Consider the following 12865-nt stretch of genomic DNA (forward strand, 5'->3'; position numbering starts at 1 on the left):
ATATGCGGTAGGAGTCTTGGAGGTAGAGGCTGTACCGCTCACTTCTTCCAAGACTTGTAATACCAGCGTTAGCCAAATCCCATTAAAAAGATAGGATACGCAATTGACGTAAGGGGATTTGCGGTATGGAAAAGTCGCGGAAGAAAAGTGAGCGGTACACCTGTACCTGTCAGACTTGTAATACCAGCGGGCGTTAAAAAGCAGCGTTAGGACCCCTTAACGCTGCTTTTTAAGGCTAACGCCAAACTCGTAATCTAGGCGTTAGGTTTTATTTTTATTTCACAGCTAAGTTTGTATTTATTTTAACTAGGTAGACTAGTTATTAAATAGTTATTAACTATTTACTAACTATCTAGTTAAAATAAATACAAATGTACCTGTAAAATAAAACCTAACCTGACTTACACTAACACCTAACATTACACTAACATTAAATAAATTACATTAATTAAATACAATTACCTAAATTACAAAAAAAACCACTAATTACACCTAATCTAATTACACTAATTACACCTAATCTAATAGCCCTATCAAAATAAAAAGGCCCCCCCAAAATAAAAAAAACCTAGCCTAAACTAAACTGCCAATAGCCCTTAAAAGGGCCTTTTGTGGGGCATTGCCCCAAAGAAATCAGCTCTTTTACCTGTAAAAAAATACAAACAACCCCCCAACATTAAAACCCACCACCCACACAACCAAACCCTCCAAATAAAATCCTATCTAAAAAACTTAAGCTCTTCATTGCCCTGAAAAGGGCATTTGGATGGGCATTGCCCTTAAAAGGGCCCTTTAGCTCTTTTTCGTTGCCCAACCCCCTAATCTAAAAATAAAACCTACCCAATAAACCCTTAATAAACCTAACACTAACCCCCGAAGATCCACTTATAGTTTTTGAAGACCGGACATCCATCCTCATCAAGCCGGGAGAAGTCTTCATCCAAGCGGGCAGAAGTCCTCAACGAAGCCGGGAGAAGTCTTCATCCAAGCGGCAAGAAGTCATCCTCCAGGCGGGCAGAAGTCTTCATCCAGACGGCATCTTCTATCTTCATCCTTCCGACGCGGAGCGGCTTCATCTTCAAGACATCCGGTGCAGAGCATCCTCTTCATACGGTCCCAGCCGTACACTGAAGGTTCCTTTAAATGACGTCATCCAAGATGGCGTCCCTTGAATTCCGATTGGCTGATAGAATTCTATCAGACAATCGGAATTAAAGGGTAAAAAATCCTATTGGCTGATGGGAAATTAAGCTTTGTATGCACACATGTGTATGTAACTTTTGGTTTGAATTAACCATATATGTTTCGGTTTTGAGGTTACTACATAGATCCTCACTTATCTTTCATGACAACAAATCCCTAATTATAGTTTGTGGGGTTGTCCTCTGATAGAGGTGTTGTAGGTTTCCTTTTTTTAAAACTATTATACATCAATTAAGCTCCTCATTTTTTATTTTCCCCAAAACAGACATCTCTCATTGAAAAGTTAAATTAATTTTGTTTTGTATTTTTCGATTTTCTCTTTAAATTCTTTCAATTTGTGTATTTAATAAATTTCCTGTGTTTTAAAACACATGGTGGTCTGCAAGTATTATTCACTAGCCCTGCTGAGTATCACATGTGCAATTCTATAATTGTTAGGTATCCCTTTGGTTTGGGAGTGTACTTGGTTAATGAGTGTGCTGAAATCCCTATATTCTCATAAGGACTATTGATCCTTATTTTCTTTCTTCATTGAATACAAAATTATTCCCTATTGGGTCTGCACCTCTGATTTAAACTTACTCATATTATTATTATATTTTGGAATGAAAAACATAGTTTCCTTTTGCGGTTAGGATTGAAGCGTAAATGACGAGAGCGCTAGTGCAATCATGATTTTGCTCACCTTATAATATCAGCGCAATGAAAAAGGCTTGTGAAAAGACTATATCACTTGCGCAAAACCGCTTGTGCCTCACTTGTAATCTAACCTTTAGTGTGTAAAGTTTTTTTTACAGGAATCAATCCGACTCCAAAAATATCAGAAGACCACGAGCTGCTTCTTACTTCTGCATTTGGATCCTTATAAAGGATCCAAATGCACGTTCATGCAGTTTATTCTACGTTTGATAGACGAGCGATAATCTGAGGATTAGGATGGCCAATCATCGCAGTTAAATACGTCAAGCGCCACTTCCAACAGTGTGGACACAATATCTCAGATTTAAGATACTTTATAATTGGTCATGTGCCTGTGTTAAAAAGAGGAGGAGACAGGAACAAAATACTCCTACAGAGGGAAACCAGATGGACATTCAAATTAGAAACTCTTGCTCCTAAGGGACTAAATACAAATCTGGAATGGCATAGATTTTTGTAATTTTAGGTTAGAGAATGGAACCTCAATAGCTGATTTATTTTTTTGTGTCTATATCTATTTTCATTTTTATGTGTATTTTTACATTCCTATTATTTTTTTTATTATTATTATGTTTATTTATTCTTTTTATTTAGTTTTATTTTATTATTATTTTTTATTATTTTTATATTTCGTTTTATAAACAGATTATAAATGACAAAAATAAAAATTGCTTCAATAATCCAGATACAGAAATATGAATACACTTTTGTCATATCTGTTACAGTGCATTAAGTAAATGAATATAACAGTAGAACTAGGTCAAGTAATTATAATGTTAGTACATTGAACTTCCACCTTTCTGGCCAGAACTCCAAAATCAGGGAGCCAATATTAGTTATAAATAGATTTAGATACATAGAGTATATCTTAGTATGTTATAATAGCAATGGAGGCAAGTAGATAATTAAATAAATAAATAAATAATCGGTTGAGACCACTTTTAGACTATTTGTTCTCTATATTCTGACTACATACCCATGGTGTTCACCAACCAAACCCATTTGTTGGTATATTTGCTATTAGGTAGTGTTACATCCCCCCCGGAGAAGGCGTAGAGGAATTCCCCCACTCCTTCCTACCACAATCCCAGGTGAATAAAAGACTGTGGTAAAATTCAAGGTTATTTAACCTAAGATACCCATACTCCTCCAATGCAAGAGTGTTTTCAATATGTGATATCCATTTTCCTAATTTGGGGGTGATTTGTGATTTCCACAGCCTGACTATAAGGGAACTGGCAGAATTCAGTCCTATTTGCGTAAATTTAGTTCTAAGTTTACACTTATGTTTAGGTAACAGATTCAACAGCGCTAGTGTTGGCTCAAGCTTAAAGTCTGTACCCAGCCCCAGTGTTTTCCTAACAAAAATCTCAACCTCTCCCCAGAAGGGTCTCAACTTATGGCAGCTCTACCACATATGGAGTAGGGTTCCCCTTGAGCCACACCCCCTCCAGCAAACATCAGATGACCCAGAAAACATGCTCTTTAACCTGACCGGTGTCAAGTACAACGTGTTAAAATTTTGTAATTAGCTTCTAAGTGTCTTGTGTTCTTTAATATAAGCTTCCAGTCCGAGTCCTGGATCTCTCTACCCAACGCCCCCTGCCATCTGGCTGCGTATTCAGGTCATCTGGATATCTGTGCCTCTAGTAAAAAATTTCCTAGCCCAAGAGAGTGTATGGTGTGCAGGGATCTCTAAGGAGCAGAATCTTTCAAAGGGGGTCAGGGGTCTTGTTAGATTATCTTTATATATATAAGTGTATAAGAAGTGTCGAATCTGTCTATATTTTAGCCATTTAGCGAAAACTCCACTCGAGACTCCCTCCAGCTCCTGTCTATCCTTGATTCTCCCATCTTTAAGCAATTTGTGGATTGGGATTGTGAAGCCCATATCCCATCTAGTCAAATGGTGTAGATTGAGGTCTAATCCTCCCTGCAACTCCGAATTCAGTGATATGGGAGTTAGGAGAGACCTCAGTGTGGATAGTCTGGGTAGCCTACTTAGCAATGAGTCCCATTGATCAAAATCTTGTTGGTATAGCGGGTACTCGCATAACCAAAGGGGGCGATTTTGTTTGGTGACCCAACATAGAGCTCCTGGGGTGCGTGTTCTTAATATCTGAAAGTCTAAGGGAATCCACGCCTTCTTATTATTTATTTTTACTTTATTTTAATTTAACTTATTTATCTATTTTTCTTTTTTTCTTCCTCTTATTTCTCTTATTTTTTTGTTTTGTTTAATATTTATTATTTTTTAGCCTGTCTGTGTATAGCTGCGCTTTGCAGCTTAGACTACCAGAATATAGCGTATATGTAAAGTCTACTAATAGATCGCTCAGTAGTTATTAAATTGCTCACAATAAGTCAGGTCTTTAGTTCTTTATCCTGTAGGTATTTGATTATGTCTTATGTTAGGGGATGTATTGTCCCAGTAACATTGTTCTTACGTTTTCATGCTTTAGGCTGTGATTTAGTTATTTTAATTTGCACTTAGTTTTAGCCACACTGGTAATGGAATTTACTTCAGCCGTATTAGTTTACACGGCTGGTTGGTAAGCAACGGGTGCCGCCTGATGACGTACGCACCAGCCGCGCACCTGCCGTGTCTCACGAGTGAATGGTGTGCACTGGGGGGTGAGTATTATTTAAGTTTGCACTTACAGTTGGTATTGTAATTGGTCTGAGGACGGGGGTGAAAACCCTGAAACGTCACATTGGATTAAAATGTACCATTGTTTAAATCCGGAGAGTGCCTTCCTTACTTGGGACTTATTTTGTACTTTTTAGTGTACCCCGGTCTATTAAGGATTACCGTGAGTGCTAGGCCCAGCTCTACATATATATATATATATATATATATATATATATATGAATATGCACATATACACACACACACACACACACACACACACACACACACACATACATATATATATATATATATATATAAACAAAATAAAGAAAGTGTTTTTCAATCCTTCATTAAATATATGTATATGTCCAAAGATAGTCTTATCCTTTATTAACCCCACATGGCTATTGCCCTAAGACTTCATATGAGAGGCAACAACAGTCTCGTCAGAAACAATAAGATCAATCATGGAGCGTAATCACTGTTGTGAGTAAATGTCGGTGTGGGTCTAATACACAATCTTCCTTAAAAAGTGTCTTACTCATGCAAGAAACCGATATGCGGCTACCCACTTACCGACCTCACCGGGTATTTCCTCGATAAGTGATTTCTCTTGGCGTCCTGGAAGTTGTTAGCCACCACTATGTCCGTATTCTTACTTCAGCATCGAAGCAGCCCTCTGCACTTCCGATGCCCTTCCGATATCCAAACACTGGAAACAGCGTGAATACGTGTAGATGCGTGTGTGACGTACCACGTGTACGTACTCATCCAATCAGATTGGAGAGAATCCGGGACAACTTTCTTGAATGATAGCAAGCCTCAATAGAGAAGTCTAGCTGTCCACGCCAAACTGGGGTATGAATGGAGCACTTTTAGCACCACTATTGCACAACTGCTGACCTGAAAAAGTTCACGAATCCACAAGGCCAAAGTTTTTCAGCAAAAAAGTGCAAAATAGCGGTAAAAACATAAACTTTATTCAAGTGTAGTCACACTCATTAAAACATGGGGGTACCAGCATAAAAATAGAACGAAAAACAAAAATCAAACATGAGAACAAATAGCTGACATGTTTCGGCACACAGCCGTAATCATAGCTAATGGGCACACCTGCATTAAACCTTTAGTACCCTTCTCTAAATTCTCATTGGTTGCAATAAAATCATGTTGAGATTGTCACTCCTCCCTATTATTTATTCGTAACTTACAATTCAATCTTGATTAAATATAATAGGATAGAACTCCTAGCTAGAGGAACATAATTCTAACAAAATTATGTCTATTATATCTAATATAAATTCAAATTTAGAAATACTTAGCCAGACTAATGTTGTAACAATAGTAAATTATAACTAGATAGATAGCAACAGTTTTAATATCTTATAAATCTATAAAAGACCTTAATAGATAGTGGAAAAAGCTGTAACCATACAATTCCTCCATTATAAATATTGTAAAACTAATTGCATCCAAATATGTTGATAAAGAATGTATGAAAGATTTCATGAAAAAGTGTAGAGTGTTTTTTAACACCCAATACAGCAACGAATCTGGACTTGGTATATAGCTAATGAATTGACAAATATAATCAAATTTATTCATTCAGGATTATTCCTATCTTTATTTAAGTATATGCTATACCAAATCCACATCCATTACAGTAACACAAATAGAGGGAAATTTGAAAAAATCTATTTGCAATAATTAATTAAGTCGAACTTATTGCCGCTTTAAAAAGGGACAAATATGAAAAATACATATGTCAGGGCTGTTTTCAGGGCTGTTTAAAGAAATGTTTTGTATAAGAACCCTGACATAAGTATTTTTCATATGTGTCCCTTCTTAAAGCAGCAATATGGTCAGCCTATATACATACAAATACACATGTATATATATATATACATACAGTCTTCTTGAAGGTATTTTTGTATCTCTGTCTCCCTCCTTTTTGCCTATCACACTTCCTGCTACATATATTTCCACTTTTTTTATTTTTCCTCTTCTGTTTCTCTGCACATATCCTTATTAGCTTGTTATTGTGTCTCCCTCCCCCTGCTTGCTGTCCCTATACCCATTAATCCTTTATTGTTCTGTCTCTCTCTCTTCCTCTGAACCATCTCATCCCCATTCCCCTGTTACTTTTTCCTTTTCCTTCAATAATTCCATCATCCCCCCTCCTGCCAATTCATGACACTAATTCCATATACCTCTCCTCTGCTAATGTGACTTCCTATCTCTCACCCTCCGTTCTCCCTATAACCGTGTCTCTCCTTATTTCTCTCCTTGCTTGTTTCCTCTGTCTCTCTGTCCTTTGCCTCCCCTCCTGTATTTATCTGTCTGTCCTTGTCTCTCGTGACTCCTTTTTTCCTCTCATCTTCCCCATCCTTTTTATTCTATTCTGATATCTCCTCTCTGACACATCTCAGTAGTTCATCCTTTATCCCCAGTACCATTTCTCCAGCACTTTTATTTCTTGTTATTTAATTACATTTCATATAGATCATTTCTCTGACTATATCCCTTTCCCTCTCTAGTATTCTCAGTATCTCTCCTTGCTCAACATCACCGCTTCTATCTTTACCCCCCTCATCTTCTAGCCCTTTGTGTAAGTAGTATGATTACTAGCTGTGTGCACTATATTTGATACTCTGAGATGATATTGCTGTGCGAATAGCTGCGGTAGATCCACAGTAAAGTGAGAATTCAGCACCACCCTTTTGGACAGCTCCACTCAGCTCTGTGCTGCAATAAATAACGCCTAGATTTAGAGTTTTGCGGCCAAAGGGGTGCGTTAGCTACGCGTGCATTTTTTCCCCCCGCACCTTTTAAATACCGCTGGTATTTAGAGTTCACAAAATGGCTGGGTTTTCAGTGCGTTAGGCTCCAAAAAGGGAGCGTATAGCATAATTTAACGCCACTGCAACTCTCAATACCAGTGGTGCTTACGGACGCGGCCAGCTTCAAAAACGTGCTCGTGCACGATTCCCCCATAGAAAACAATGGGGCTGTTTGAGTTGAAAAAAACCTAACACCTGCAAAAAAGCCACGTTCAGCTACTAACGCAGCCCCATTGTTTCCTATGGGGAAACACTTCCTACGTCTGCACCTAACACTCTAACATGTACCCCGAGTCTAAACACCCCTAACCTTACACTTATTAACCCCTAATCTGCCGCCCCCGCTATCGCTGACCCCTGCATATTATTTTTAACCCCTAATCTGCCGCTCTGTACACCCCCGCCACCTACATTATCCCTATGTACCCCTAATCTGCTGCCCTAACATCGCTGACCCCTATATTATATTTATTAACCCCTAATCTGACGCCCCCAACGTCGCCTCCACCTAACTACACTTATTAACCCCTAATCTGCCGACCGGACCTGAGCGCTACTATAATAAATGTATTAACCCCTAATCCGCCTCACTCCCGCCTCAATAACCCTATAAGAAATAGTATTAACCCCTAATCTGCCCTCCCTAACATTGCCGACACCTAACTTCAAGTATTAACCCCTAATCTGCCGATCGGAGCTCACCGCTACTCTAATAAATTTTTTAACCCCTAAAGCTAATTCTAACCCTAACCCTCACACCCCCCTAAGTTAAATATAATTTTATTCTAACAAAATAAATTAACTCTTATTAAATAACTTATTCCTATTTAAAGCTAAATACTTACCTGTAAAATAAACCCTAATATAGCTACAATATAAATTATAATTATATTGTAGCTATTTTAGGATTAATATTTATTTTACAGGCAACTTTGTATTTATTTTAACCAGGTACAATAGCTATTAAATAGTTAATAACTATTTAATAGTTACCTAGTTAAAATAATAACAAAATTACCTGTAAAATAAATCCTAACCTAAGTTACAATTAAACCTAACACTACACTATCAATAAATAAATTAAATAAAATACCTCCAATTACCTACAATTAAACCTAACACTACACTATCAATACATTAATTAAATACAATACCTACAAATAACTACAATTAAATAAACTAACTAAAGTACAAAAAATAAAAAAGAACTAAGTTACAAAAAATAAAAAAATATTTACAAACATTAGAAAAATATTACAACAATTTTAAACTAATTACACCTACTCTAAGCCCCCTAATAAAATAACAAAGACCCCCAAAATAAAAAAAATGCCCTACCCTATTCTAATCCTGCGGCTGAAGAGGTCCAGAAGAGGCTCCAAAGTCTTCATCCTATCCGGGAAGAAGAGGCGATCCAGACCGGCAACCATCTTGATCCAAGCGGCATCTTCTATCTTCATCCGATGAGGAACGGCTCCATCGTGAAGACCTCCAGCGCGGATCAATCTTCTTCCTCCGACGTCCAACTGAAGAATGACGGTTCCTTTAAGGGACGTCATCCAAGATGGCGTCCCTCGAATTCCGATTGGCTGATAGGATTCTATCAGCCAATCGGAATTAAGGTAGGAAAATTCTGATTGGCTGATGGAATCAGCCAATCAGAATCAAGTTCAATCAAGTTCAATCCGAATCAGCCAATCAGATTGAGCTCGCATTCTATTGGCTGATCGGAACAGCCAATAGAATGCGAGCTCAATCTGATTGGCTGATTGGATCAGCCAATCGGATTGAACTTGATTCTGATTGGCTGATTCCATCAGCCAATCAGAATTTTCCTACCTTAATTCTGATTGGCTGATAGAATCCTATCAGCCAATCGGAATTCGAGGGACGCCATCTTGGATGACGTCCCTTAAAGGAACCTTCATTCTTCAGTTGGACGTCGGAGGAAGAAGATTGATCCGCGCTGGAGGTCTTCACGATGGAGCCGTTCCTCATCGGATGAAGATAGAAGATGCCGCTTGGATCAAGATGGTTGCCGGTCTGGATCACCTCTTCTTCCCGGATAGGATGAAGACTTTGGAGCCTCTTCTGGACCTCTTCAGCCGCAGGATTATGGATCGCCAGCCCCCGCTTGGGTTGGATGAAAATTTCGGAGCCAGGACCGATCGGTGATACCCGGCGAGGTGAAGATAAGGTAGGAAGATCTTCAGGGGCTTAGTGTTAGGTTTATTTAAGGGGGGTTTGGGTTAGATTAGGGGTATGTGGGTGGTGGGTTTTAATGTTGGGGGGGTATTGTATGTTTTTTTTTACAGGCAAAAGAGCTGAATTCTTTGGGGCATGCCCCACAAATGGTCCTTTTAAGGGCTGGTAAGGTAAAAGAGCTTTGAACTTTTTTAATTTAGAATAGGGTAGGGCATTTTTTTATTTTGGGGGGGCTTTGTTATTTTATTAGGGGGCTTAGAGTAGGTGTAATTAGTTTAAAATTGTTGTAATATTTTTCTAATGTTTGTAAATATTTTTTTATTTTTTGTAACTTAGTTCTTTTTTATTTTTTGTACTTTAGTTAGTTTATTTAATTGTAGTTATTTGTAGGTATTGTATTTAATTAATGTATTGATAGTGTAGTGTTAGGTTTAATTTTAGGTAATTGTAGGTATTTTATTTAATTAATTTATTGATAGTGTAGTGTTAGGTTTAATTGTAGATAATTGTAGGTATTTTATTTAATTAATTTATTGCTAGTGTAGTGTTAGGTTTAATTGTAACTTAGGTTAGGATTTATTTTACAGGTAATTTTGTAATTATTTTAACTAGGTAACTATTAAATAGTTATTAACTATTTAATAGCTATTGTACCTGGTTAAAATAATTACAAAGTTACCTGTAAAATAAATATAAATCCTAAAATAGCTACAATATAATTATAATTTATATTGTAGCTATATTAGGGTTTATTTTACAGGTAAGTATTTAGCTTTAAATAGGAATAATTTATTTAATAATAGTTCATTTATTTCGTTAGATTTAAATTATATTTAAGTTAGGGGGGTGTTAGGGTTAGGGTTAGAATTAGCTTTAGGGGTTAAAAAATTTATTCGAATAGCGGTGAGCTCCGGTCGGCAGATTAGGGGTTAATGCTTGAAGTTAGGTGTCGGCGATGTTAGGGAGGGCAGATTAGGGGTTAATACTATTTATTATAGGGTTATTGAGGCGGGAGTGAGGCGGATTAGGGGTTAATAACTTTATTATAATAGCGGCGCGGTCCTGTCGGCAGATTAGGGGTTAATAAGTGTAGGCAGATGGAGGCGACGTTGTGGGGGACAGATTAGGGGTTAATAAATATAATATAGGGGTCGGCGGTGTTAGGGGCAGCAGATTAGGGGTACATAGGGATAACGTAGTTGGCGGCAGTGTACGGAGCGGAAGATTAGGGGTTAAAAAATTTAAATATAGTGGCGGCGATGTGGGGGACCTCGTTTTAGGGGTACATAGGTAGTTTATGGGTGTTAGTGTACTTTAGAGCACAGTAGTTAAGAGCTTTATGAACCGGCGTTAGCCCAGAAAGCTCTTAACTACTGACTTTTTTCTGCGGCTGGAGTTTTGTCGTTAGATTTCTAACGCTCACTTCAGCCACGACTCTAAATACCGGCGTTAGAAAGATCCCATTGAAACGATAGGATACGCAATTGACGTAAGGGGATCTGCGGTATGGAAAAGTCGCGGCTGGAAAGTGAGCGTTAGACCCTTTCCTGACTGACTCCAAATACCAGCGGGCGGTAAAAAACAGCGTTAGGAGCCTCTAACGCTGGTTTTCACGGCTACCGCCCAACTCTAAATCTAGGCGTAAGGTTCTGAATTACAGCTAAGAAAGCAGGTCTGGTCTTGAGAGAGACTGGTGGGCAGTTTGCTTATCTAGGTATATGCCATAAAATATTAACTTAAACTTAAAAGGTACATGAAACCCAACATTTTTCTTTCATGATTCAGATAAAGAATACAATTTACAACAACTTTTCAATTTACTTCTATTAGCTAATTTGCTTCATTCTCTTGGTATCCTTTGTTAATGGAGCAGCAATGCACTCCTGGGAGCTAGCTGAATGCATTGGGTGAGCCAATAACATGAGTAATGTATGTGCAGCCACCAATAAGCAACTTTCAACAAAGGCTATCAAGAGAAATTAGATAATAGAAGAACATTAATAGGCTTTTTAAAATGACATGCACTATTTTAATCATGAAAGAAAAAAAAAACTGTGTTTCATGTCCATTTAAGTAATAACACATTTTCCCTATCAGACTTCATTCCTTGTTTGATGCGCTGACAGTGCTGCAACTGATTTCACAGCGCAATAACCGGTTCTGAAGCAGCGTATCTTTCCTGTCTCTGTTAAACCTCTTCTTGAGACTACAGTAAACCCCGCACCTCCTGTGCTGTTTGTTTTATCCAGAAACAAATAAATAATAGATTATGAAAAACAAAATATTTTCAAAATGTATTGAAAGTTTGATCTAATTTATGTCTGTTTGTGTTTCCTTTTTACTTGCACCACCTATGTTTGATCATTCCTACCTTTATTCTTTTCTTTTCCCTCACTCCCTCCCTTCCTCCCTCCCTTTATTCCCTTCTTCCTCCCTTCATTTCTTTCTTCATCCCTCCCTCCCTCCCCTCCTCCCTCCCTTCCCTTCTCCCTCCCTCCCCTTTTCCATCCCTCCCTTCCTTCCATCATTCCTTCCCTCCTTCCTCACTCCCTTTCTTCCTCCCTTCCTTCCCCCTTCCTCCCTCCCTCCCTTTCCTCCTTCCTTTCTTTCTCCCTCCCTCCCTCTCTCCCTCCCTTCCCTCCTTCCTCCATCCCTCCCATCTCTTTTTCCTTCCTCCCTTCCCTTCTCCCTCCCTCCATTCCCTTCTCTCTCCCTTCTCCCTCCCTCCATTCCCTTCTATCTCCCTTCCCTTCTCCCTCCCTCCATTGCCTTTTATCTCCCTTCCCTTCGCCCTCCCTTCCCTCCTCCCTCCCTTCCTTCCTTCCCTCCTTCCTCACTCCCTTCTTCCCTCCCTTCCTCTCTTCCCTTCTCCCTCCCTTCCCTTCTCCCACACTCCCCTTCTCCCTCCCTTCCTTCCCTCCTTTCTCCCTCCCTTCCTTCCTTACTCCCTTCCTTCCCTCCCTCCTTCCTTCCCTCCCTTCCCTCCTTCATCCATCCCTTCCTTCCCTCCTTCCTCCCTCCTTCTTCCATCCCTCCCTTCCTTCCTTCCTCCCTCCCTTCCCTGATTCCTCCATCCCTGCTTCCCTTCCCTTCTCCCTCCCTTCCCTCCCTCCTTCTTCCATCCCTCCCTTCCTTCCTTCCTTCCTCCCTCCCTTCCCTGATTCCTCCATCCCTCCTCCCTTCCCTCCTCTTTTCCTTCCTGCCTTTCTTCCTTCCCACCTTCCTTCCTCCCTCCTTTCCCTCCTTCCTTCTTTACTTCCTCCCTCCCTTCCCTCCTTCCTTCCCA

The sequence above is a fragment of the Bombina bombina genome, chromosome 1, assembly GCF_027579735.1.
Source record: "Bombina bombina isolate aBomBom1 chromosome 1, aBomBom1.pri, whole genome shotgun sequence".
NCBI lineage: Eukaryota > Metazoa > Chordata > Amphibia > Anura > Bombinatoridae > Bombina > Bombina bombina.